The following is a 27,313-nucleotide window of genomic DNA, read 5'->3' as shown; positions in this document are numbered from 1 at the left end:
TCTAAGTTGCTATTTATCCCCAGTAAAGCTGAAACAAGTACATTTCAGGCTTTGAAAGAGATTTAAGAATACAGAAAAGTGATTTGGGGGGGTAAGTATTGTCTTGTTTCACTTGACATTGGGTCCTATAATTTGTGTGAATTATTGATGGCAAGCTGCATTACTTAAGCGATGAGTTTTTGACAGATGTAGAAATTCCAGGCATAATTATGCAATCATGGCTTGTGTCCCTTATTTGTTAGGCTGAAATATGTTCGGGTTATGATCATTTGCTTAGATGATGCCTTTATTAAAGCTGTCCATTGTATTTACTTGTTGTTCCATGACTTCAAAAAGCTGCAGCTATCTGTATTGTTTGTATGTGTGTATGTGCTTGTGTGCATGTGTGTGTGTGTTTATATGAATATGTATGTGAAATTGTGGCACAAAAAGTCCTGAGTTCTTTTTGTGACGCACGTGGCGAATTTACCACCAGAGGCAGAAGGGGCAACTCCTCTGGAAGACGCCTCTACAGAAGCAGAGGGGGTCCGCGTAATCAGGGTTCCAGGGATTCATTCTCTGGACAGCCCTATCAGCGCTCCTGAAGAGCGGCCCGATTGCTTTCCTCTGGAAGCAGTCGGGGGCTGCCTTTCTCTGCACCCCACTGCCTTGGCTATCTATTACCAACGACTCTTGGGTGCAGAAGACAATATCCAGAGGTTACCTAATCCCCATAGACTCCTACCCAAAACCTCCAGAGCGAATCCCAGATGTTCCACCCAGTCTAAGGGAAGAGGCAGCTCTTCAAGTAGAACAGCTGTACTTAAAAAGAGTCATCCAGAAATTCCCACCAGACCAGATAGGATCCGGATTCTACTCAAGGTTCTTTTTGGTGCCAAAAAAGACAGGGGACTGGAGGCCAATTTTGGACCTCAGCTGTTTAAACAAGTTTGTCAGCCAAAAAGAATTCCGGATGGTCACGGTTCAGTCCATTCTCCCGTTTCTGGAAGAAGGTGATTGGATGTGCTCGATAGACCTTCAAGATGCTTATTACCATATCAAAATGGACAAACATTCCAGAAGGTTCCTTCACTTCCGGATGGGAACCAATCATTAGCAATTCCGTGCCCTGCCCTTTGGACTCTCTACGGCCTCCAGAGTGTTCACCAAATGCGTGGCAGCAGTGACAGCTCACATGAGACTACAAGGATTCTGGGTGTTTCCATATCTGTACTATTGGCTCCTCACCGCCCACACCAAGCATCTACTGGTAACAGCCTTGCATTACATCCTCTCTCTGGCACATCACCGGGGAATATCCATAAACTGGGAAAAGTCCAATCTAACTCCAACCTAGACCCTGGAAGTTTATATAGGTAACGTTCAATACCCGCTCTTGCTTGATTTCTCTCCCGGATCACAGGCTTCAAAGATTAATCATACAGCCGCAAGTGGTACTCTGCCACATATTGGTCCCAGTTCGACAGGTTCTACAATTGCTGGGGTTGATTGCAGCATCTATATCTATAGTCCCCCTGGCAAGTTATCACATGAGACAGTGGCTTCTGTTGACTCAATAGTATCCGAACCGTCAACCATTGTTTTAAAAGATTCGTATTACAGATCAGCACAAACTGGATCTTTCTTGGTGGATGAAGCCAGACACAACACTTTGGAGCCAGCCTTTGCATTCCCCTCAGCCCAGAGCCATTGTGACCACGGACGGTTCTCTTATAGGGTATTGGGGGAGGGGGTCCTTTATCAGGGAATGACTGTCCAAGCCACATGGTCCAGTCTAGAGGCCAATCTGCACGTAAATGTTCTGGAATTGAGGGTAGTGTTTTATAGGTTCATAGGTTCATACTAGGCTATCTGCCCGAGGGCATTTACAAGCCTAGCCCATAGTTTTGTGGCTTACGCCACCCCTTTAGTATGGGGAACTATACCCATTATTTTGCTGTGCCTCTGTCGAGCAGTGACACTGAGGTAATCCCTGGGGTATATCTGCGATCTCCCATCCATTGGTCAAGATTTCTCTTGAACAAGGCCAGCGAGGTGCTCTGCCTCACATATACCGGGATTTTATTCCACAGCATAGGGAGTCTTTGGGTGATGAATCTATCCCTCCAGCACGTCCTATTAATAGCCGTGTCGAGGTTTAAGTCTCCGCCCTTGTGGCTCTGACGGATCTAGATTTTTTGAGGTGAAGCATATTCATCAAATCTGGGTTTGACATGGCCTTGTATGTTAGGCAAAGGTCACCTCTGAGCAAGCGATGGCGACTGAATAGAGCTGGAGTTCTTTCAGTCGGGCAGCATAGGACAGATGTTTGAGACCCTTTATCCTTTTGGTGAGGAACTTTTGTGGCCTCTCCAGCTGCTGCAAGTGTCGGGTCAGATACATTCCGAATGGGGCATTGTACTCAATCATTGGTCTGATGAGTGATGAGTATAGGGAGACTATGACCTCCCTTGATCTAGATGAGAATCCCTTCATGATAAGGTGGGCAGTGTAGAAGGTCTTCCTAACTACTTTAGCTACATGGGGTGTCGAATGACAGACTACTATCAACCTGGGTCCCCAGGTCCCTGATGACTTCTTCTGTGCTCAGTGGATTGCCACCTATTTGGTAGCTAGGGGTAACCTTGTTTTTCCCGAAGGGTATGACTATGCATTTTTTGGCATTTAACTTTAGGCCATGGCTCTGGCACCAGTTATCCGTTTCTGTGAGACCCTTCTGAAGGATATCTGTGTCAGATGTGTTTTCTACTATGGCGCCCAGTTTGCAGTCATCTGCAAACTTTGTCAGCCATAACCCTCCTGTGTTTGCTTGTACTTCGGAAAAGTAGATGCCAAACAAGAGCGGGCCCAGGACTGAGCCCTGTGGTACACCACTTGTGACAGGCTTTGAGTCTGACATGGCGCCAGCAACTCTGACCCTGTGGGTTCTGTCACTCAGCTAGTTTGCAACCCATCTTGTGATGTATGGGTTAACATTTAAGCTGATGAGTTTTTCAATGATACCCGAGTGGGGTATTGTATCGAAGTCCTTCGCCAGATCGAGGTAGGCTGTATGGGACTGCCTTTCCTCATCAATGGCTTTGGTGACTGTTTCGAAAAAGTCAACCAAGTTTAGAAGGCATGATCTGCCTTTGACAAAGCCAAACTGGGATGGATCCAAAGTCTGCAAATTCCCTATGTCTTTATTTATGAGGTCCATTATGATCCTCTCCATGGCTTTGCAGATAAGGCTTGTCAAGCTAATGGGCCGGTAATTTCCAGGGTCGGTGGAGGCACCGCCTTTGTGAAGTGGGACCACAGTTGCAGTGCGCCACTCCCTGGGTACGTATCCAGAGGTAAGACTATGATTAAACAGCTGTCCTAGCTGTGGGTTTAATTCCTCGTTGAGTTCGTGGAGCACACAGCCGGGGACACCATCAGGTCCCATGGATGCTGTGTTTTTTTGCTTTGGAGAGAGCAGTTCTCACTTGGGCGTTGGAGATGTTTGGGGGCTGCAATCGCTTGGTATAGATATCTCTCCTTTTGGGGGCGAGGGAGTTTGCACTGAACCTGTCAGCCAGTATGTTGGCAATGTCTGTAGGATCAGTAATCTTCACATCATTTTGAACTAGTTCTGAGCATATCTGGGAGTTTCTTCCCGGGTTTCTAACATAGCTAAAGAAGGCCTTATGATTGTCTTTTGAGTCTTTAGCTATTTTTCTCTCAAAATTTGCTTTGGATGATTTTATGAGAGCTCTTAGTTTTTTACTTATAGTGATCAAGGGTGTCTTACCTTTTAAGGATTTTGCTCTATCTTGTAGTAGCTTCCTCCTTTTGTTGTAGAGTTTTTTATGGCTGGGGTCCACCAGACTGGACGCTTGCCTTTGGTACAAAGAGTCTTTGTTTTGCTTGGGATTGCCTTATCCATGCAGTCCTGCAGGTGCTGGTAGAAGGCATTTGTAAGTGATTCAGCGGCTTGAGTACTGTTTTCTGCCGGCTCGGGGGCCTTAAAGGAGACCACACTAGTCTTTAGAAGTGTGAAGTCGGCTTTCGGGAAGTTCTTTACTGTGGTCTTTTTTATTTCAGGTGGGGGTGGGATGAGGACCTCCAGCGAGATTAGTTTGTGATCTGATCTCACCAGTGAGGGGTATACTTCCGGTGTTGAACATTGTGCTCCCATGTTCATGATGATGAGATCAAGTATGTTTTCTCCTCTTGTGGGGATGGTGACTAGTTGTTCCATGGCATTTGAGTTTATGAATTCCAGGAACTTTTGGGCTAGGGTGTTTGGGCTTGAGTAGTGTTCCCAGTCTATATTAGGGTAATTGAAGTCACCTAGTATGATGGTGTTTGGTGATACATTTATCCCCTCTAGTGTTTTCAGGAAGGCCATGTGAGGTTCCTGAGTTTGTGAGGGTGGCCTGTAACATGCTACAATTTGCAGAGCAGTCTTGCCTATGGATAATTGCACCTGGATGGTCTCCGATGCATCGTGCGTTGCCAACAGTCTTGAGGTGTGGGTGTCCTTGATGAATATGGATACCCCCCCTCCTTTCTTGGTATTGTCCGGATTTTGGGGCCGGAACGCATGATAAGAGGTAAAACCTGATAGTGCTGGGGTGCTCTCAGGAGCCTTGAACCAGGTTTCTGTCACTGCACAGACATCTATGTTCTCCATACTGAGAAGGGCCTCGAGTGCGTGCATTTTGAGATTTAGACTTCTGGCATTGAGCAGCATTACCCTTAGTTTTTTCCTTTTTGTGTTCTAGGGTGGTAGGTTTAGAATTTGAGCCTTGCCTAAAAAAGGCACTATGGGGTTGGCAAGAGCCTTTGCCAATATCCGGAATCCCAGGGGTGACAGGTGCAAGCCGTCCCTTGCGAAGCAGCGTGGCTTGTCCAGCATGTCATCCCAGGCAGACAGACATTGGATCCCCTTTGAATGACACCAGAGTTTAAGCCAATTGTTAAAGCTGATCATCTTATCTCTGTATTGTGGCATCATTCTTGGTGAAGGTAGGATACTGCTCAAGGTCAGGGTCATACCTGCCTGGGCTACATAATCAGAGAGCTCCTCAATGTCTCTTTTCATGTAGTCCAAGGAGGTACGTCTCGGGTCGTTTACACCAGCGTGGACAATGACTGAGTCGTATTTGTACCTGTTTTAGTGTTGCAAGCATTTCAGACTGCCCTTCCTTTGGGAACAGTTGCTATCCATTCGGACAACATGTCAGTAGTTTGTTACATCAACAAACAGGAGGGGAACCAAGTCCTATCCCCTATGTCGAGAAGCCATGAGAGTGTGGCAATGGGCGATAAGCTTCCAACTGCTTTCTGATAGCAACGCTTATCCCGGGGATTTCCAATGTGATCGCAGACCAGTTGAGCAGGTGCATTCTCCTGCCTCACGAGCGGTCCTTCAACCCCAATTTAGCGGCAAAGATCTTCAGCCGTTGGGGCCAGCCATGGTGCAATCTATTTGCCTCCACGTCCAACCACAAGTGTAGCAATTACTTCGCCCTAATTCCTCCACAGGGGGAGCCCTCGAGGGACGCACTTATCCACGATTGGCCCATGGAATGTCTTTATGCTTATCCTACCATTCCGCTGATTCCTCTAGTTCTGAAGAAAGCCCTCTGGTTGAAAAGCAAAATGATCCTCATAGCCCTTTTTTGGCCTCAACAGGTGTGGTTCCCCTTTCTCTGGCCTTTCATCTCCTTTGCAGTCCGTGGATCTTGTATCCAACTCAAGATCTGATCTCACTCTCAAGGGCTGAGCATGGCTTCACCACTTCCAATGATTGCCAGGCTTTGTAGTGTTTCCTCTCCAGTATGTAATATTATTCTGGCTTTGCATAAACCATCCACCAGAAAACTTTATGCTGACAAATGGAAAGAAATTGTGATTTGGTCTAGACAAAGAGAATTGGATCCCCTTTCTGCTCCCATCTCTGCAGTACTCCACTATCTCTCCAAATTTTTTGAGCAGGGCACTGCAGCTTCAACTATTCGTGTCCATTTAGCTGCATTTCGAATTTTCATAATGGTTTTAGGGATTCCTTTTTAATGTCTCATCGTTTGAGCAAAAGTTTTTTGAAAGGAATATATCATTCAAAACCTCCACTTAAACAGCCCACTGAACCCTGGAGTCTCACACTTATCTTGCAGTCCTTGACACGGTCTCCCTTCGAGCTGGCAGCCACGTTGATATCAAATTTCTCTCTTGGAAATCCCTGTTTCTGGTGGCTATTACTTCGGGTAGACGCATTTCAAAACTCCCAGCTCTTTGTATCAAGTGTCCCTATCTGATTTTTCATAAGGACAGAGTATTACTTCGGGCCATTCCTTCCTTCCTTTCAAAAGTAATTTTTGAGTTCTCCATTAATCAGACTATTGATTTGCCTGTGTTTTTCCCTAATTTTTCCAACAAGGGAGAGTATCGTTTACATTTATTGGATGTTCACAGACAATTGAGGTTTTATTTAGACAGAACAAGGGCCATCAGGAAATCTGACCAATTATTTATTTCCTTTTCTTGTCCAAAAATTGGAAAGTCAGTCTCTAAAGTGACTCTGTTTAAATGGCTCAGAGACTGTATAATCTTCATCTATAACCAAGAAAGGAACTCTGTCCCGCCAAACATCAGGGCTCACTCCACCAGATCATTGGCAACTTCTGTGGCATTCTACTCCAGAGCTTCAATGGATGACATCTGTGCAGCAGCTACGTGGGCTTCCCCCCATACCTTTATCACTCATTACAAACTGGATCTGGTCTCCAGGGGAAGAGCGTCCTTTGGTTCAGTGGTGCTCAGGAATATTCTTCCTTAGGCCACCCATGGATATAAGGTAGCTGGGGACTCTGTCCAATCATTGAGGAATGGAATGAAGATGAACAACATCAGATAAAGAAGTTATATCTTACCATAACATTCTATCTGTGTTGTTGATCATCTTCTGTTCATCACGTCCCACCCTCCTTCCCCCTCCTAGAGGCACCAGGAGGATCTTTGGGTCCATTTCCTGGGCTAAGGTTTTTGCTCGGAGGCAGCCTCTGCTTTTCTTGCTAGGGCAAACTTGATGTGAGGTAACACGGAGAAGGGGATTATGAGTAAAATCTTAGCTCGAGAGTTTTTGGCTGGCGCAAGCTTTGGTATGAGGCAGACTTGGTTCCAAGGGCTCGAAACCAAACCCGTCAGTGATGAGTGGATGAAGATCAGCAACACAGATGGAATGTTATGGTAAGACATAATGTCTTTTTTTTTTCAAACTGAAATATATGGTTTATCTGTGAAACTTCTTGGACTGTCATTGCATTTTTAAGAGCATGCTTATGTATATACTTATGTCAGTGTTTTGTGTGAAAAGTTCTATTTTTTGACAGAATTTTTACTCTAGTTTTCTGTACTGTTGACAGGATTTTGTGTTTGGGGGGGGCTTTCAGTTTTTTACTTACCTCAGAACCACTTGTTCTCTTCATTACACTTATGGACTCATCCAGGCTCCACTGTTTGCTTATAAGGTGACTTTTTGGCTTACCATTGGAGCAGTTACTGGTCTCTGTGGTTTTACCTTCCCCTGTGACTCTGCAGTGACCACTTGTTCCTCAGACTACTCATCTTTTTCTCCCGATCCTCTTGGTGTGGCATATGCCGCCATACATCCTCTACAGCTGTAAAGATACCCTTGGTTGGTAAGGGAGAACCACTCCTGTTGGTCTCAGGGGAAGGGGCAGTTGAAAGTTCTTCACTTAGTTGGAATAGGGAACCTGTTTCTTGAACTCGTATGCCAGCTTGAGAGCAAGTCCTCTTCCAGGGAGTTGCTCAGGAAAGAGGAACGTTGTGAGAAAACCCTCCAGTCTGCTGTTGCTTTTTCTGTGGGCAGGGTAGTTTTACTGAGTTATGCTAAGGAACTTACTGGTACTTTGTCCTATTTCTCTTTCTGTCATGGATCTTCAGTGAGAAGAGCAGGGATAACAGAGGAGGATTTACTTCTGAGATTTTTACACAATTTGAACATACTGATTTTGAGGAAAGTATGGTTTCTAGTTTCACTCCTGAATATCTATACTTTTCAGAAATGTTATCTAAGGCGGAAGAGGTTTTCAGCAGGAACAGAATGAAATTCCTTTTTTTTTTTAATCTTAAAACATCACACATTGCAAAGTGGCAAGAGTACAGATTAAATTATAAGAGAACCCAAACCATTGCAACATATTTCCTTTTTGGATATACCAATATGCTTTTAATAATTTGTTTTCATTTGCACAGGTCAGTACTCATGTTTGTGTTATGTGTATGACTCTGCTGATGTTTCTTTCAGGGCTTTGGCCACTGGTGCTGTTTTAAGGAGGTTTGCATGGCTGCATTCTCTCTGTGCCTTCCAGATGATAACAATGAGATTTTAAATTCTTCCTTTGGCAGAAATTGTTTGGCGCTGTGTTGGAGGTGATCAAAAAGTGTGATGAAAGGGGCAAGCAAATCCAGGGAATCTCTTGAGATTTTTCAGCCCTTCTTTTACATATTGTCCAAAGGATTTTCTTTCATCTCTTCCATTATTAGCAGAAAAAAGAACAAACAGGCTCAACATAATTCAGGTACAGTTATTAAAGAAGGAATGGAAAGGAGCTTTCAGAATGATGTCTGTAACCCCCCCCCCAACCCAAGCACAGTCCAGTATATCTAAGTGACTCTTCAAGAGACCTTTGGACCTACTCGTACTGTGGCTCTCTTTTTTTCTTTTAGAAAGTCTTAATTTCCATTTTTTTGTTTGGTAATAGATTGCTTCTGACAAATTTGTTCTCAATATCATTCATCAAGGTTACAGATGGCAGTGGAAAGAAATTATGCCTTTCCAGTGGGTCATTCCTCATCCTCTAGAGCAGACCCTTTTGCTTGCACCTGTTCTTCATCACATGCTGGCCCAAAGGTATAGAACTAGTTGCCCCTTCCCAAGGATGTTCCTGGTGCCAAAGAAAGAATATGCCTGGAGACCAGGTTCTCGGTCTTTCTTTTTTCATAAACCTGTTTTGTGATGGTGCCCTAATTAAAAAGGATGTCACTTCACAACCTGTTGCCTCTTCTTCCTCTTTCAAGTTTCCTGGATACACTAGACTTATAAGATGCTTATCATCAAATCCCTATTCATCCAGACATCCAATGTTTCTTAAGGTTTTGTATGTCTGGATTACATTATCAGTTCTCTGCTTTAACCTTTGGACTATCCACTGCATCAGGCGTGTTCACAAAGTGTTTGTCCACATTGTTTCCATATTTAAATGACTTGATTATCTTTGCAGAGTCTTGTTCAAAGTATTGGGAATCTCTCATTGGTGAGAAATCACTTGCACAAGCAGGGATTCCAAGAGAACAGTCAAGTCTTTTTCCACTCCCTCACACACAGAGTTGTGTTTCTGGAATGTCTACTAGACACCACAGTCCAATCTTTTGGTGGAAGCAACAGATATCCTTAAATTCAGGTCTCCCCTTCTTCAAAGTAGTCAGTCACCACTGATGTTTTGGACTTTGCTTGGGGAGTAGTTTCAGGAGGAATAAAAGCAGGGTTGTGGGACACCACAAGATGCAAGCACATAACTCTCTAGGTGATGCTTTCCCTGTTCAGGGCAGTCAACTCTTTGAACCATCTTCGGCACTCCAGACCTCTTCAGAGTGGTTTCAGACAGTACCACATTTGTGTGGTACATCAACAGGCAAGGGGGAACCAGGTCTTATCCCCTTTGCAGACTAGCCATGTTAGCTGTGGGATATCGCTTCACAGCATAATCTCACTGTACAGACTGTCCTGTGTTTCATCATAGCAAGATTGTGTGACAGATAACCTCAGCCAGACCAGGGCAGTTCCTCCCAAATGGAAATTAGATGGGGGGGTGTTCCAGCATTTGATCCATCTCTGGAGATTTCCTTGAGTAGACCTTTTTGCTTCCTATTTGAATGATTAACTGGCAGGTTTTTGTTCTAGGACTCTATGCAAAAAGGCCTGGAAGACACATGCCTTTTGTTTGGACAAAATGCACGGTCTCGAGGCACTCCTAAAAATGGTCAACATCAATATCTATGCAGTAACTGACACCTGCTTCAAGGCTCCAGAGACCACCCCTCCAATACCAGGCTACAACTGTTACCACACATTTCAGCCACCAAACCAGGACCAAAACACTAAAGGTGGAGAAGTGTCCATATTCACCAAGGATATTCACACCATCAGGCTAGTTGTCCAACACAATGCGTCTGAAATTGTCCAGGTGCAACTAACACTAGGTAAGACTACAATCTAAATTGTAGCTTGCTACAGATCCCCCACCATGTCCCAAGATTCTCACTACACCTTTCTAAACATACTGGAAAATATTAAGATACAACCAAACACCCTAATACTGTGTGTTTTCAACTACCCTCCCATTAACTGGGAAAACTACTCGTGTACCAACACCTTTGCCCAACGGATCTTAGAATTCATAAATTTCAATGCCCTGGATCAACTAATCCATAGTCCCACCAAGGGCTCCAATATCCTACACCTGGTCATTGCCAACATGGGAAATCGATTCTCCACACCTATGGTCACCCCCTCGTTGGTCAGGTCTGACCATAAGCTAATCACTCTTGACATCCATATCCCTCCCCCAACCCCTAGTAAGGAAACCCCTGTAAAAAAAACTTCTCCAAAGTCAACTTCATGCTACTCAAGTCAGAAGTGACAAACTTTGTGACACACATGCAGACTGGAACTGAAAGTTCGACTGCTGAGTCCTACACTAAGGCACAATACGAACACATCCACTCATGCATGAATCGTGCCATCCCAAACAGAACCAAGCCACTCTCCTACAAAAAAAGGAAGCCAGTCTGGCGGTCCCCTGCTATAAACAAACTTTACAACAAAAGGAAGAAACTGTTGCAGAAAAGAGGAAAATCCCAGGATGCAAAAAACTCCCTTACCAGCCTCAGTAAGAAGCTGAGATCTCTTATAAAATCCTCCAAAGCTAGTTACGAAAATAAAATTGCCAAAGATTCCAAAGACAACCACAAGGCATTCTATAGCTATGTCAAGAATCTAAATGGCAATGCTCAGATCTGCTCTGAGCTACAACAGAATGGCATTAAATATACTGATCCCAAGGTTATTGCCAATATCCTGGCAGATCGATTCAGTGCCAACTTCACCCCCTCTCACCCCCTAAAGGGCCTATCTCAATACTGAAAGATTGCCAAATTCCGGTAATAATGGCCAGACAGGTAAAAACCGCACTCTCCAAAGCTAAGAATACAGCATCCATGGGACCAGCTGATATCCCAGGCTGTGTACTACATGAATTACAAAATTAACTGGCACCTCACCCAAGTGTCATGTTTAATCATACCCTCACCTGAGGCTTCATGCCCATTGAGTGGCGCACAGCTACAGTTATCCCATTCCACAAGGGGGCATCTACCTTTGATCCTGCGAACTACCACCCCATCAGTCTAACGAGCCTGATCTGCAAGGCCATGAAACGTATGATCATGGAACTTATAAACAAAGACATTGACAACCTTCAAACACTGGACCCCACCCAGTTTGGGTTCGTGAAGGGCCGATCTTGTCTCCTGAACCAGATTGACTTCTTCGAATCAGTCTCCAAAGCTTTGGACGAGGGTAAGATGGTCCACACAGCGTATATGGACCTCGCCAAGGCTTTCAACACCATCCCCCACTCTGGAATTATAGATAAACTTACTAAGCTGGGCAGTAATCCCTATGTCACTCGATGGGTTGCCAACTGGCTTGCTGACAGAACACGCACTATAGCCGACTCCAAATCCAGTTCCAGACAAGTGAGAAGTGGAGTACCTCAGGGTTCAGTCTTGGGACCACTCTTGTTTGGCATCTACTTTTTTGAAGTACAGGCCAACACTAAGGGACACTGGCTAACAAAGTTCGCAGATGACTGCAAACTGGGAGCCATTATTGAATCCCCAAATGATGTAGATATTCTACAAAAGGGCCTTACAGAAACAGATGCTTGGTGCCAGAGCCATGGGCTCAATGCCAAGAAATGTATAGTTATACCATTTGGGAAAAAACCTGAACCCGTGAATTATCACATGGGTGACAGTACACTAAACACCAAAAGTGTGATAAGAGACTTAGGGACACAGGTGGACAGTGGTCTTACCTTCGATAACCACATCACCACAACAGTCAGGAAATCCTTGTATGTGGCACACCTAATCACTAAGGGCTTTTCATCCACAAAAAAGGAGGTCATTGTCCCACTGTACTCATCCCTCATTAGACCCATTATAGAATACAACCCCCCATTTGCTATGTACCTCTCAAGACATCTGCAATAACTGGAAAGGCCACAGAAATACCTAGAATCACAGGCCTAACGCAGATGCCCTGTGCTGACTGTTTAAAAAACCTCCAGCTATACTCTGTCGCATATCGTCTACTCAGAGGCTATTTCCTGCTTAACATACAAGGCCATGTCATACCCAGAGCTGTTGGACATGCTACATTTAAAGAAATTCCAATCCCTCAGAACCACATGCTCCAGGGAGCTAAACTTTGTCATCACAATGAACAAAACATGCTGGAGGGATAAGTTCCTGACCCAGAGACTCCCCAGACTGTGGAGTAAGACTGCCCATACATGTCATGCAGAGGGCCTCTTTGGCTGTCTTCAAAAGGAACCTTGACGATTGGATGGGAGATAGTGAATTCACCCTGGGGATCACGTCAGTCGCCCTGCTAGACAGGGGACCAGGGAAGTAAATATTGCGGGAAGAAATAGCCAGGGAATTGTTATGGCTAGGCTTGTGTAGGCCTTATGGCTGTTAGCCTACTAGCAACCTATGAACAGGAATGTTCCTATATGGCTTTCCTCCCCTTCCATTAATATCTGGGGTATTACTTTAGATTCAGATCTCCCCTAGGATCATTGTGGTGGCTGCCTTCTGGCTTGGGCAATTTGTGGTTTTCGCTTTTGGAAATGGCCAGGGACAAATTACCATAGGCTTCCTCACAAACTGGATCTATGCACACAAGAACAGATGTGTTTGATCACTGCAGCATCAATCATTTTCAGTTGACTGCCTGGATGATAAGGTCTTAATTCCTTTTGGTGGGCACCTGTTCACTGAGGCCGCGCAGCAGGTTCTAATGGAGGCAAGAAAGCCTGCTACTAGAAAATCATGTATTAGCAAATGGAAAAGGTTTTCTGGTAGGTGACAACAACATAACCATCACCCATTCAGGGGCTAATTGTTCTCTGTTTTTGCTATATGCATTTAAGTTACTATCCTGTGGCCTTTCTTATTCCTTTTTCAAGGTTAATTTAATAGCCATTTCAACATGTCTGTCCATAATTCTTCCATTTCAAGGCAGTCTCATGTCGAAATGTTCTTAAAAAGCTTTTGAGAGTGTCATTGTGAATGAAGGAAAGCCTTCCACATCCACAGTCAGGTAGGGGGCAACTCTACTAAGGTGCCTTTGCAGTCCCCTGGTCTGAAGACCACTAGGTCTGAGCCTTCTGTCGTGATCCCTCAGGAAGTCACCATGGAGGGAGGACAAATTGTTATGACTACCTTTACACTGACATTGATCAAGTCCGAAACCTCTCTGCGGGCTTTGGCTTTTGACATTTGAGTGTTAGTAACTGAGAGAAATAACCTTGCTTCTTCGGTGGTAGTAGTAAACTAAGAAACTTCAGGGAGACTGGAAACGAAGTCACCTGCCCGAGTACTAAGGTCTTAGTTTCAAAACCTTATACACCCAAACCAGAGAGACTGGTTAGCTTGCCCCAGACTACACTTCTGTCATCAGCTGCATCAGCCCAGGTTGAAGCACAGGACCTGTTTAAGCTAGCCCAGGAATACATAATTTTTTGAAGTTCAGGGAGTCCAGCCCAGCAATAGGTGTCTCTTTCTGATCCTTCTGGTAAAATGAGAAGGGATGTTTCTCTTCAGGAGGACACAGATTCCTCAGAATCTGAAAATGAGTAAGAGTTGTCCTATTCTGAACACCTCTGTCCTCAATCTTTCCCTGGCTTTGTATCAGATGATACTGTCCCTTCTGCTTCACCCTCCAAGGATTAGGCTCAAACACATTACAAAAAACTTCTAAGCTTGCCATCTCCCAGACTACTAGCTAATTTCCCGGATGTTAAGTTGTCTATCTCGCCTTCATTCTTGCTGGATGGGTTCGGAGCCGACCTCGGCTCCGACTCGGCCACTCTAAAGCTCGAGAGTTGGTTCCACCGGCTCGAGGCTCCCCTTATATCCCACAATGCTAGGCGAGAGTTACCTCAGATCTCGTTTGCCGCTACAGCTTCGAGGTTGGTTGTTCTGGACCTAGTTCCAGATCTTTTGATCCATCAGTCGGGTCAGTTTCATCGCTCCCTCCCCTCTCTGAACCTCACTGCTTGGTTCCTCCACTTCCAACCGTAGCCAGGCTTCCTCAATTATCTCACTCTGTTAGAGATATTTTGATAGCTTCCCATAAATCTTCCACTCGAAAGATTTATTTGAGTAAGTGGAAACGCTTTTCATATTGGGCACAAGGAAAGGACATAGATCCTTTCACCGCTTCCATCCAACTAGTCCTTGATTTTCTTGCTGAACTCTTCCATGCAGGTTCATCTCCATCTACTCTTAAGGTTCAATTGGCAGCTATTTCTAATTTCCATGTGGGTATTTCTGAATCCGCCCTAATGTCCCACAAACTCTGCAAAGCCTTTTTGAAAGGAGTTTTTCTTCTCAGACCTCCTGTAAGAAATCCTCCTTCTCCTTGGGACCTAAATTTAGTTCTTGCTTCTTTGATTCTTTCCCCTTTCGAACCTGCAGCTTCATGTTCCTTAAAGTTATTATCCTGGAAAACTCTCTTTCTGGTGGCTATCACATCAGCTAGAAGAATTTCAGAACTTCAAGCACTCAGTTGCTGTTCTCCTTACCTTGTGTTCCATAAGGACAGAGTTTCCTTACGAACTAACCCGTCCTTTTTGCCTAAGGTGGTTTCAACATCAAACCTAAACCAGTGCATTGACCTCCCTGTCTTTTTCCCGGAGTATTCAGATAGGTCTGAACAAAAATTACACTGCCTGGATGTTCATCGTCAATTAAGGTACTACTTGGACAGGACGAAACAATTCAGAAAATCTGATCAGCTGTTTGTCTCCTATGCGGAAAGCAGAAAGGGACTTCCAGTTTCAAAGGTATCTTTATCCAGATGGCTAACATCTCTGATTACCCTTGTTTATGAGATTAGACACCAAAAACTGCCTAATAAACCTAAAGCCCATTCCACCAGAGCTTTGGCTACTTCTCTAGCCTTCCAAGACAGACTGCCTATTGACACCATTTGTGCAGCGGCTACTTGGGCGGCTACTCACACTTTTATTTCCCATTATAAGTTGGATTTAGCTTCTAGGCACAGAGCTAATTTTGGTTCCACTGTTCTCAGGAGTCTGTTCCGTTAGGCCACCCGGGACAAGGTGCTAGGGACGCGGTCCCATCCAGCAAGAATGAAGGCGAGATAGACAACTTAACATATAAAAGTTATGTTCTTACCATAACGTTCCATGTTAGTTGTCTTCTTCTCGCCTTCTTCTTAGGCTCCCACCCTCCTTCCCCCTGGCCTGGACAGACCTAGAGGAGTTGTGATCGTGACCTCTCTTTCTACCACCTCTTTCTTAGCTATATGCTATTATGCATATTTCTTGTTTCAGGATGTAGGTCACCCTTCTTCTCCCTGTTGTTAGAGGTGGACTCTGTTTATAGTTATTCTGTTATATATTGTTACTATCATAAGCTGGGGTTAGCTTACAAACGAGATCTGAGGTAACTCTCGCCTAGCATTGTGGGATATAAGGGGAGCCTCGAGCCGGTGGAACCAACTCTCGAGCTTTAGAGTGGCCGAGTCGGAGCCGAGGTCGGCTCCGAACCCATCCAGCAAGAAGAAGGCGAGAAGAAGACAACTAACATGGAACGTTATGGTAAGAACATAACTTCTATTTCATGTAGTTCTCTGTTGTCTTGGATGCCATCTCTCTGGACCTAGACTACCTAATACCTGTGCCTAGAAAGTTGGCATGCTTTTATAGAATGCTTGACACCCACAGCCACCCTTACAAGAACCTACAAGCAAATAACTCAGTAGTGTTTTCTGAATCCTTCCAAGAGTTCCACTAAGGATGTAGCTAGACACTCTTTGCCTAATGACAGAAAAGTAGGTTGTTAGATTTTGCAAAAAAGACCTACACATCTGCTACCCTCACTATGAAGGCTCTTAACTGCCAGTTTCACATTGTAAAGTTATTAAAATCCTTAGAAGAGCAAATCATTGCTAAGTCAGAGGGCATTACCGACAATACCCTACAGAGAGATATAGAGGAGACAGCTATTTCAGCACTGCAGGTTTCCAGACATTCCCTGAAATGTGGCTGCGATGTGTTGGTTGCATCACGGAGGGCAACTGATAAGGGTTCTGTCACTCTTAGACATGCCTGGCTGAGGGCTCTGCCTTTTTTAGACCAGGTAAAGACTGAATTCATGTATGCCTCACTTGATAAGTTCGTCTTTAGTCCCCCTTCTGTGAAAGTCTTTGAGTAATTGGACAAAAAGGGAACACACAAACTGTGAAATAATATTATTGGTCTTCCACACCTAGATATAACAGGAATTATCCCTGTAAATCTGGGCATCTGCCTCCAAGCAAGAGACCAAGACAGACTAGAAGGTGGCAAACTGAGTAATGCTCTAAACCTGGGGCATCCAGGGACCTTATTCCTCCCCAGAGAGTAGCTGTGGTTATGCACAGCAACCCCTTCTTCCTCCTAGCAAGGAGACTTTCTTCCTACCGCAGTGGAAACTCATCACCGGGGATCTGAGGGTCCTAAATATAATAAAAGACTTATTCATTCAGTTCAGGGACCCCCATGGGATACCAAACCACTCAAGACCAAGAGCCCCCCCCCCAAAAAAAAAGAATCTTACTAGAACTTCTACGACGAGATCTATTCATCCAGTCCTTGCAGGAGCAGGTGGCACAGGGTTTTACTCGAGGATCTTTCTTGTCCCAAGAAAGGAAGGCACCTGGTGACCAGTCTTAAGAGTTTAAACAAGTTTCTGTCCATTCCAAAATTCAAAGTGTTAACCCTACAAAAACTGTCACCCATGATCTTGTAAAGGGCCCGTATGATTATCCTAGACATGAAGGATGCCCATCTTCATGTTCATATAGCAAAGGAAATATCTTCATTTTTTGGCAGCAGGATTATACTAATGCTTCTGTGCTGTACTGTTTTGCTTATCCACTGCTCCCAGAGTTTTTCACCAAATGCCTAGCCCATTGCATAACCTTAGGGGTTTACATTTACCCTTAATTGGATGAAAAATCCATCCTAGAACTTCAGACAGCCTCATAAGTTGCCATGGACCCTTTTTAGAAAGTAGGGCTGACTGTCTACCTCTGCTCTTACTGTTCCAAGTCAAGATTTCTTTCTTGGCAAACTTTCTGCACAGCATACTTCTAAAACAGGCAGTCTCTGCAAGGGAATATCATTAAGGGCCTTGTTATACATGGCATCTTGCATCTTAATGGTTTGTCTTACAAAACTGCACACGGGAAAGTGTTTGTGGTTCTAAAAATGCTTGGGAACAACATTCTTATTCTTTGGAAACCACAATGCCTGTCTTCCCCTCCTAAAAATGATTGGTGGAAATGCACCATCTTGCAGCGACAAAATTCTGTAACAGAGACAATCAGAACAGTCACCACAGGCCAGTCAGAAGTAGCCTGGGGGAGGACATTTGGAGCAGCTGAGGTGCAGGGAATCAGGACCACAGAGCAATGGAAATTGCACATAAACCAGAAAGAAATACTGGAAGTGTTTCTAGCTATAAAAGTATTTCAAAGCAGCCTGAATCCAGGAACACTGCAGATTTGGACAGGCAATACCTCAGTTTTCTGATACTTAAACAAGTTTCCTTTTGCAATTCAGCAATATATATTTGATTCGTGGCACAAGAATTGCAACAAACTAATAGCATCCTATATCCCAGGCCAGAACACTACCATAGCAGACTCTCTGGGGAGGGACATTCTGGACCCCAGTGAGTGTACTATGAAGAGAGCGATTGTCCTGAACCTCCCCCACCAATGGAGATACCCAGTATAGACGTCTTTGGCTGTCATCAGAACAGACAACTTTAAAGGTTCTGTTCCAGAACCAAAAGACAGGGATATAGGGGAGCGGATGTCTTCTCCTTCAAATGGACGGACCTGTTCCAGTATGCCTTTCCACCTTTACCCTTGATTCTCAAGTTACTGCTAAAAGTGAGGTCATACAGGCTGAATATGATACTCATAGCCCAGTTCTGGCCAAGGCAGCACTGGCCTTCCCCTCCTGTTGACCCTAAGTGAAAGGTGATGGAGCCTATAATTCATCCACACCTGAACATGCTCAAACCCAGCTGTGTAGGATTGGATTTTAACTCCAAAGAAAGTGAAACTACTCTACTGAAGTGCTGTTTATCTTTAGAGATGCAAAAAAAAAAAAAAACTACCAGGAAGTCATACTTATAAAAATTTAAAAAAGATTTTCTATTTGGTGCTAGGCCAAAGGTGTCATGCCACTTCTTGCTGGCTTTAAACTAGTGCTGCAGTAACTTTTAGGATTATTTGACCAAAGCCTTCCTTATTCTAGTCATAAGGTGAGTGCTTCTGCCATTTCTGCCCATTTTCCTTGCCCCCATCCAGCTGTTCTCACCACCCCACCCGAAACAGTTCCTAAAAGGGGTTATTTACCATAGACCTCCCAGAAAAGTACTGTCCCTTGCTGCGATTTGAATTATGTATTGGAAAAACTTGCCATACCACCTTTTGAGCCAGCAGCTTCTGCTCCTTTAAAGATGCTTACCTGATAGACCACCCTCCTTATAGCAATCACTTCAGCTAGGTGAGTCTGAGAACTGTGAGCCCTGATGTGCAAAGAACCCTTCATTGTTTTTCACAGGGATAGAGTTACCCTCAGAACTAACCCTTCTTTTATGCCCAAGTTAGTAGCAGAACTCTCCTTGAATCAAGCTATTGACCTACCAGTGCTTTTTCATAACTTGCAAAATAAAGATGAACAAATCCTACATTCCCAGATGTGCACCAACCAGTCTGATGTTACCTTAACAGGACAAATGTCTCTAATAGAGCAGAACAGCTTCTAGTGGCCTTTGCAAAGGGAACAAATGTAGACCAGTCCCCAAACAGAATATTTTAAAATAGATAGCCAGTTGTATTACCTTCTGTTATGCTCATTGTGGAATGCTATTATCTGCTTTTGTTGATGCATGCTCTTAGACACATGGCAGCCATCACTGCCTTCCTAAAAGGTGATCCTACTCTGGCCATCTTGTAGGCTACTACATGGTCCTTTCTCCACACCTTTACCAAACATTATCATTTAGGCACTGCATCCAGGGCCAGGGCAGGCTTTGCCACTGCTATCCCGCAGATTTTGCTGTCCCAGGGGCCATCAGACAGCTTGCCTCCCAATCTGTATCTTCGAGAGCCCTCCCAAGAATCAGTGCTGCAACATTGATTATGGAGAACAGTGTATAGTGCAGTGGATGTTCGTGTTTCACTGTTGCAGTCATGACTGTAGGGTTCTCCCCTGCCGGCAGGCAGTCCTCGGTCGGCCAGAATCCCAAAGTCTGGGTCCGGCGTCGGCTGTTCAGCCATGCTCCCTGACGTCAGTGCGCCATGAGCACAAAGCTGACAGCCGACGCCATGTTCTCCAGTCTTTCTTGCCGTGCGGTGATAGCAGTTCGCAAGTGCCGGTCGGCTGACTCCTGACAATTTTTTCTGAACAAACTTCAGTCCGAAGACTTTCTTCTCCTATTCAAAGCTAAGTACCCGTTGAAACTTTTTCTTGCTCCAGTCCGATGTCAGAAAAAGTTAATAATTGTATTTCATGTGGGAAGCAAATACCTCATAAGGATGTTCATTCTTACTGTATTCCTTGCTTAGGCCCTGACCACGACGTAGCTAGTTGTCGGCTTTGTGCTAGATTCAATCAACGTACAATTAAACGAAGGTACGATTTTGCATTTCATTACTTCGTTAGGCGTTTTAATTAAAAAATGTCGTCGGATACGGTTCTGGCTACCAGAATTCACAAACGTCGCAAGGACAAAGACAGGCCTCCGAGGTCCAAATCAGACGATATCGTTCAAGCAGAGCCAGCTTCAGGTTCGGCCGTCGTCAGTGAGGTGCTTTTGCAGCCCCTGTCGTCGGCCATTTCGGAACCGGTGGCCGAAACGGACTCCCACGAGGAGCCAACTAGGCCTTTGAATATTTCTGTTGCAGGACCTTCGGACAATGCTCCTTCGGATGGGTCCGGAGCTGCTGTGCAGGTACCGGCTTCCGAAGGGGTTTTCAGGCCTACTCAGCTTTTAATAAAGGCAAAGACAAAGGCAAAGACTCCTTCCAAATCAAAGACTGCAACACAGGCCTCTTCTGATCCGGCTCCCAAGTCACAGAAACAGTTACTTAAGATGGCAGAGGACTTACTTACTATGATTAGGGGTTCACATCCCCCTTCAGATAAAAGGCCAAGGCAGGAAGTTTATTATGACTCCTCTGATCAGGCTTCTGTTTCTTCAGTTTCTTCTTCTGACGAAGAATATTCTTTCCCTCCTTATGAGGATTCTGATGCTGAGGAATCCATTCCTTCAGCTTCTCCCCCTGAGGACTTCTCTTTTGGGGAAACTTTGCATGAAATGAGGGAAGATTTCCACTGGGAAGGACAGGAGTATTCAGAATCTAAGAAAAGACTAATGGATTTTCTTCTTCTTCCCCAACATAGACCCCTGGCTATTCCTCCTATTTTGGATATTGTGGATGATGCTTTTTCGGAGGCTAACTTAACCCCTGACTCTCTTCCTCCATCTCCTGTTAAGCCTGATAGATATTACAGGGTTCCTGATTCCCACCCGTTTTTATACAAGAACCCTACTGCTCACCCTGAAACCATTTCTCAGGGTCCTAAGGGAGTTGAGGCCGCTTCTGCTAAAAACCCCATTCCCACTGAGAAGGATTCCAGATCTTTAGAAAGATGGGGCAAAAAAGTGTACACTTCTGCTACTTTATCTATTAGGGCTTTAAACTGTCAGTTTCATATGCTGAAATACCAGCAATTTCTCCTGTCTGTTTTAAAACAAAAGCTAACTTCCATTTCCGCCTGTGCAGATAAGGAATTACATGACTTAATGCATGCCACTGAACAAGTTGGGAAGCATGGTTTACACTGTGGATTTGATGCCTTGGAGGCTTCTTGTAGGGCTGCTGCCTCTGGCACAGTAATTAGAAGGCATGCATGGTTAAAGGAACAAAATTTGCCAGATCAAGTAAAAGCTAAATTATTGGATGCTCCTGTTCAGCATAATGTTTTGTTTGGATCTAAAGCTGAAGAGGTGATTAAAAAGATGGGAGGACAAGGCAAAATCCATGCAAACAGTTAAAGATTTCTTACAAGTACAGCCACCCAGATTTAGTAGGAATTGGCCTACTAAAAATTGGTCCTTTCCCAATTCAGACAGGCCTCAGAGGGGTAGATACAGACGCTCCCGAGGAAGGCCTCAAACACATGCCTCTTATAGACCAAGACAGTGGACTGCTTCCACCCCTAGGGGAGGAGAGGACAGGTCGCAAGCTCATAGGAAACAGACTCAGTGACTCCCTCTGTTGGGCTGCAGGAACTTCTTGCCTGGAAGCCCCTCTCAGAGGAAAACTTTCTCTTTTTCACCAAAATTGGACTCGTATAACCCAAGACAAGTGGGTTCTGGATGTGGTTTCCAGAGGTTACAAATTCCATTTTCATACCCTACCAAGGCCAAGCGGATGGCCAGATCTTCCAAAACATCAATGGACAGAGTCCTTAAACAAGGTGGAAGCTCTCTTGGCTATGAAAGCCATAGAACTAGTTCCACTTTCAGAGATGGGACAAGGTTTTTACTCAAGGCTCTTTCTAGTCCCCAGGAAGCAAAATTCATGGAGACCCATTCTGGATCTGTCAGTCTTGAACACTTTTCTAGAGATACCAAAATTCAAGATGCTTACTCTACAGCAGCTACTTCCAATGCTGACCAAAAATGCATGGATGGTAACTTTGGATTTAAAGGAGGCATATTTACACATTCCCATCAGGCAGGACCGCAGAAAATACCTCAGGTTCAAGGCCGGATCGAGGCACTTTCAATTCTCTGCGCTGCCCTTTGGATTGTCTACTGCGCCCAGGGTTTTCACCAAATGCCTGGCTCCAGTAGTAGCTTATTGCAGACTCAAGGGAATTCAAATTTACCCTTATCTGGACGACCGTCTTATTCAGGCAGACAGCAAGGATGTCTTACTCCAGCATCTACAGTTTGTTCAGAATCTTCTCAAGTTCCTGGGATTCACTGTAAGTTCTGGGCGCTTCTCTAAACGCAACAACCCAGATGGCATTTCTGACATACGAAAAACAGTTACAGCTGGCTTCAACTTTCAAAACCTTGGCAACTTTAACTCCGCTATCTGCAAGGAGATTCCTGCAGGCTTTGGGTTACATGGCCTCTTGCATCCTTCTCGTACCATAGGCAAGACTACATATGAGGAAAATACAGTGGTACCTAAAAGGTGTATGGTCTCAGCATTGCCACAGTTTAGACATACTGATCTCCGTCCTGCCTTGTCTTCAAAAGGAATTCCTTTGGTGGTCCAAGGCATGTACTCTAAACAAAGGAAAACCCTTCTGTCTGCCTCCTGCCACTCAGATACTAACCACGGATGCCTCAGATTATGCATGGGGAGCCCATTTTCAGGGCAACTGTCTGCAGGGCCTTTGGACAAAGGATCAAAAGCATCTGCATATCAATTTAAAGGAAATGTTAGCCATTCAGAAAGCTCTGTTGCCCTTCAGGAATCTTCTACAACCAGGACAACTACTGATACGGACAGACAACACCACAGTTATGTGGTACATAAACAAGCAAGGGGGATCTCACTCCTATCCCCTTTGCAGACTAGCCATGGATCTGTGGAACTCAGCTCTAGCTTGCAATCTGGACCTTCAAGCTCAGTTTCTACCAGGAAAGCAAAACTTCCTGGCAGACAGTCTGAGTAGAAACCTTTCTGACCCACACGAGTGGATGCTGGGCACCGAAATATTCAAGATGATAACAGCAGTCTGGGGATGTCCTCACATAGACCTCTTTGCATCCCACCTCAATCATCAACTACAGATTTTTTGCACCAGGACTTTCCACGAACAAGCTTGGAAAGTGGATGCACTATCATTCAGTTGGAGAAACCTCTCGGGATATGCCTTTTCACCTCTTCCTCTTCTTCCACGGGTATTACTAAAGATCAAACAGGACAAGCCCAAGATGATAATCTTGCTGGCCCCAAATTGGCCTCAACAGTTTTGGTACCCAACTCTGAAAAACCTTTGTCTGGAGCCCCCTTGGGTTTTACCACAGACTCCGAACCTTCTGTCCCAACACCAGGGTCAGGTTCTACACTCCCATGTCAGAACTCTCAGCCTGGCGGCCCGGTTAATCCAGGGTCTTTGATTCATTCTCTCCTACCCAAGCAAGTTATGGATGTCATTTTAGAAGCCAGACGTCCTAGCACTAGAAAATCTTATGCAGGAAAATGGAAAAGATTTTGTTTCTGGGTGCAGGCTCAGGATTCTGATCCTCTTCTTCCTAACATTCCTTTGATTTTACTTTACCTGACAGACCTCTTACATAAGGGTCTCTCTTTCTCTTCCATTAAGATACATGCCTCTGCTATTTCTGCTCATTATAACACAGACCCTCCAATCTTTTCCCACCAGCTCATGAGACAGTTTCTCAGAGGAGCTAAGAATTTAAGGCCCCCTAGATCTCCTCCCATTCCTGCTTGGGATCTCAACTATGTTTTGGAAAAGCTCACCTTACCTCCTTTTGAGCCTGCTGCCACTTCTGACATCAAGTTTTTATCTTGGAAAACAGCCATCCTGTTAGCTCTGACCTCTGCCAGGAGAGTTTCAGAGTTGCGAGCTCTTATGGCTGTGGAACCTTGTATTATTTTTCATCAAGACAGGGTGTCTTTAAGGACTAATCCTACTTTCATGCCTAAGGTGGTTTCCAAAGTGGCTTTAAATCAAACTATTCACTTGCCAACTTTTTTCCCCACTCCTCAAAATAAAGGGGAAAGGATCTTACATTCCTTGGATGTACACAGACAACTACGTTTTTACCTGGACAGAACCAAGGACATCAGGAAATCAGAGCAATTGTTTGTTTCTTATGCTTCAAGTTCCCAAGGTAAAGACATTTCAAAACAGATAATTTCTAAATGGATTGCTCATGGTATCAGATTTTGCTATTCACACCATGGAAAGCAAATCCCAGGGAGTATAAGGACTTATTCCACCAGAGCTGCTGCCACTTCCGCTGCCTTCCTCAGGGGAGTTCCTACCAAAGACATTTTGTAAGCTGCAACTTGGAGTTCAGTGCATACTTTTTCAAAGCACTACAATCTACCTCTCTACTCTAAGTCTAGGGCAGGCTTTGCTTCTGCAGTCTTGCAGGGCCTTTTAGCCACCCCTTCTTCTTTATGACCACCTCCCTTTCATTCTGCTTTGGGATTCTACCCTACAGTCATGACTGCAACAGTGAAATACGATGAACATAGTACAGTTGTGTACACTAACCATAAATGTAGATGTTCGAGTGTCTTCACTGTTGCAGTCTGGGTTTCCCTCCCTCCTGTCCCCTCTTGTTTTTACTTTTGTGTGGTTCCTTTTTTCACCATTCTTCTGAGGTGTATTTGCAAAGGGTATGGGACCTTATTCATTTTGGGACTCCTGACATCTGGGGCAAGAAAAACTGGAGAACATGGCGTCGGCTGTCAGCTTTGTACTCCTGGCGCACTGATGTCAGGGAGCAAGGCTGAACAGCCGATGCCGGACCCAGACTTTGGGATTCTGGCCGACCGAGGACTGCCTGCCGGCAGGGGAGAACCCTACAGTCATGACTGCAACAGTGAAGACACTCTAACATCTACATTTATGGTAAGTGTGCACAACTGTACTTTTTACACCTACAGTAATTGCAGATGTTCAAGTAGATCATGTGTTACAGCACAAAGACCCACTTTCCTACCCCTCTTAGGTGGGTGTCCGTTATCTGTCATCATCATCCCCTTCCTGTGCTTCTAGTCCCTTCTCTTATTTCTCTCAGAAAATATAGACGGCTGGAAGGGTCGTGTTGTCCTTAAGCATCAGACTGAGTATCACAACATTGAAAGACCTGAAGATGGCGCCATTGGACATACCCTGATCCCCAGGCATCTGTTAGAGATGTTGTAAAGACTTTGGGAATTGGGCCAGTTGTGGGCTTCTGCAGTGTTGATCTGTTAGAACATCTGCAGTTATGGTAACTGCAGCACAACTGTAGATGTTATGTAGGCCAATCTCGCCTACATTCTTACCCGTGGGTTCGGATCTGACTCGGCCATACTCTAGCTCGAAGTCTTTCAATTGGCTGGGCTAAGAGGTATCCCATACTGCCCTCCTCCCTTTCCCCAGATCTCGTTTGCCGCTCGCAAAGCTCGTACGTGGTCTCGCTCTTGGCTGTGGCTAAGTATAACTTTTGTGCCTTAATTGACTAATATTTTGCTCCAGAAGCTATTTTCATAGCTGCGACTGTGTGTGTGTTGTGGTTGTTAAGCAGTTTTGTGCTCCTGTTTCTTTTTATCTACTTTACTGGTATCCTGTCCGCTATCTCCCTACGGGCTAGGCCCGTTTCAGTTAGAGGACTTAGTCCTCCCTTGGTTGTCTGTTTCCCTTCTGTGTTTGTCTTGTGCTTTGGTACCTATCCCCTCCGGGCTATGACCGTTTAAGTTAGAGGACCTAGTCCTCAGTGTTGTTTGTCCTTCAGGACCGTTTGAGTTAGAGGTCCTGGTGTGTTGTCTGTAGTTTTAGTTATTGTTTCCGCGCTTTTTGCTAGTCAGTCTGTGGTGTCATATTTAGTGTCCTGCCTACTATGTCTAAAGATACTAAAGAACATAAGCCTTCGGGCTTCAAGAAGTGTAGTAAATGTGGGTACAAGATGTCTATTACCGATGGGCATTCGGTATGTGTTTATTGTTTGGGGACTATACACCTTCAGGAATCTTGTACTTTTTGTCATGCGTTCAGCCCTCATGATGTTCATCGTGTTATCCTGCTGCAGTCATCACACTTGGGTTATCCTGTCGTCAGGCGGTCCCGCAGTCGGCCGGAATTCCAAAGTCTTGGTCTGTTGCTGTCACTTCTTCCCTGACGTCAGTGCTCCAGGGGTATATATAATGCATCCAACGCCATTTTCTTCAGTCTTTCTTGCCGCGCGGTGCCCGAAGCAGAAGCAGTTCGCATGTGCCGGTCGGCCGACTCCTGAGATTTTCGAAGTCGAATTTCAGATCCGAAGTCTTCAACAAAGCTAAGTACCCCGTTGGGGAAACTTTTCTTGCCTCAGACCGATGTCAAAAAAAGTTAACAATTGTATTTCTTGTGGGAAGCAAATACCTCATAAGGATTTTCATTCTTACTGCAGACCTTGCCTAGGCCCAGACCACGACGTCACTGGTTGTCGTTTTTGTGCTAGGTTTGATAAGCGTACTATAAAAAGACGCTTTGATTTCGCACGACACTACTTCGGTAGAAAATTTAACTACACTATGCCGTCGGAGCAACCGACTACCGGCGTGCACAAAAAACACAAGGATAAGGACAGGCAGCCTAGACCCAAGCCAGACTCCGAGGCCTCGGCTGGTCCGGTCTCCGGTTCACCGGTCTTCAGTGAGGCTCTGATGCAGCCCCTGACTACCGCAGATCTGGAACCCGAGACCACTTCGGAGCTTTTGGCGGAGAGTACTAGGCCGACGCAGCCATTTTCTTTAGCCCCTACCGACGAGACTGCTGATAAAGATGTCGGTGCTGCAGAAACACCTTCGGTTTCTGAAGGCGTCTTCAGACTGACGACGCTCACCATAAAAACGTATTCTAAGACTAAGACTCCTATTAAACCTAAAAAGACTGCACTTCAGTCTCCAGTTCAAAGCCCCATGCCTAAGAAACAGATGCTCAAAATGGCTGAAGATTTGATCTCTTTTATCAGGGGTTCCCAACCCCCACCCGACAAAAGGCCTAGAGAAGAGGAAGATTATGCCCCCTCTGAACAAGTGTCTATTTCCTCTGGCTCCTCTGAGGACCAAGATTACTCCTTCTCCCCTTATGAAGATTCTGATGCTGAGGATTCTATTCCCTCAGCTTCTCCTCCT

General features: G+C 44.9%; 1 protein-coding gene across 1 annotated transcript in view; it reads left to right on the top strand.

The window, feature by feature from the left end:
- The window catches only part of LOC122816707 (transformation/transcription domain associated protein), a gene marked incomplete in the record, with an annotated part of 2,794,447 nt that overhangs the window by 973,592 nt on the left and 1,793,542 nt on the right, over positions 1-27,313 (top strand).

This window comes from Protopterus annectens, chromosome 12.part0 (genome assembly GCF_019279795.1).
Source record: "Protopterus annectens isolate FY-2018-M chromosome 12.part0, PAN1.0, whole genome shotgun sequence".
Classification (NCBI taxonomy): domain Eukaryota; kingdom Metazoa; phylum Chordata; order Ceratodontiformes; family Protopteridae; genus Protopterus; species Protopterus annectens.
This window is presented reverse-complemented; position numbering and strand designations above follow the sequence as displayed.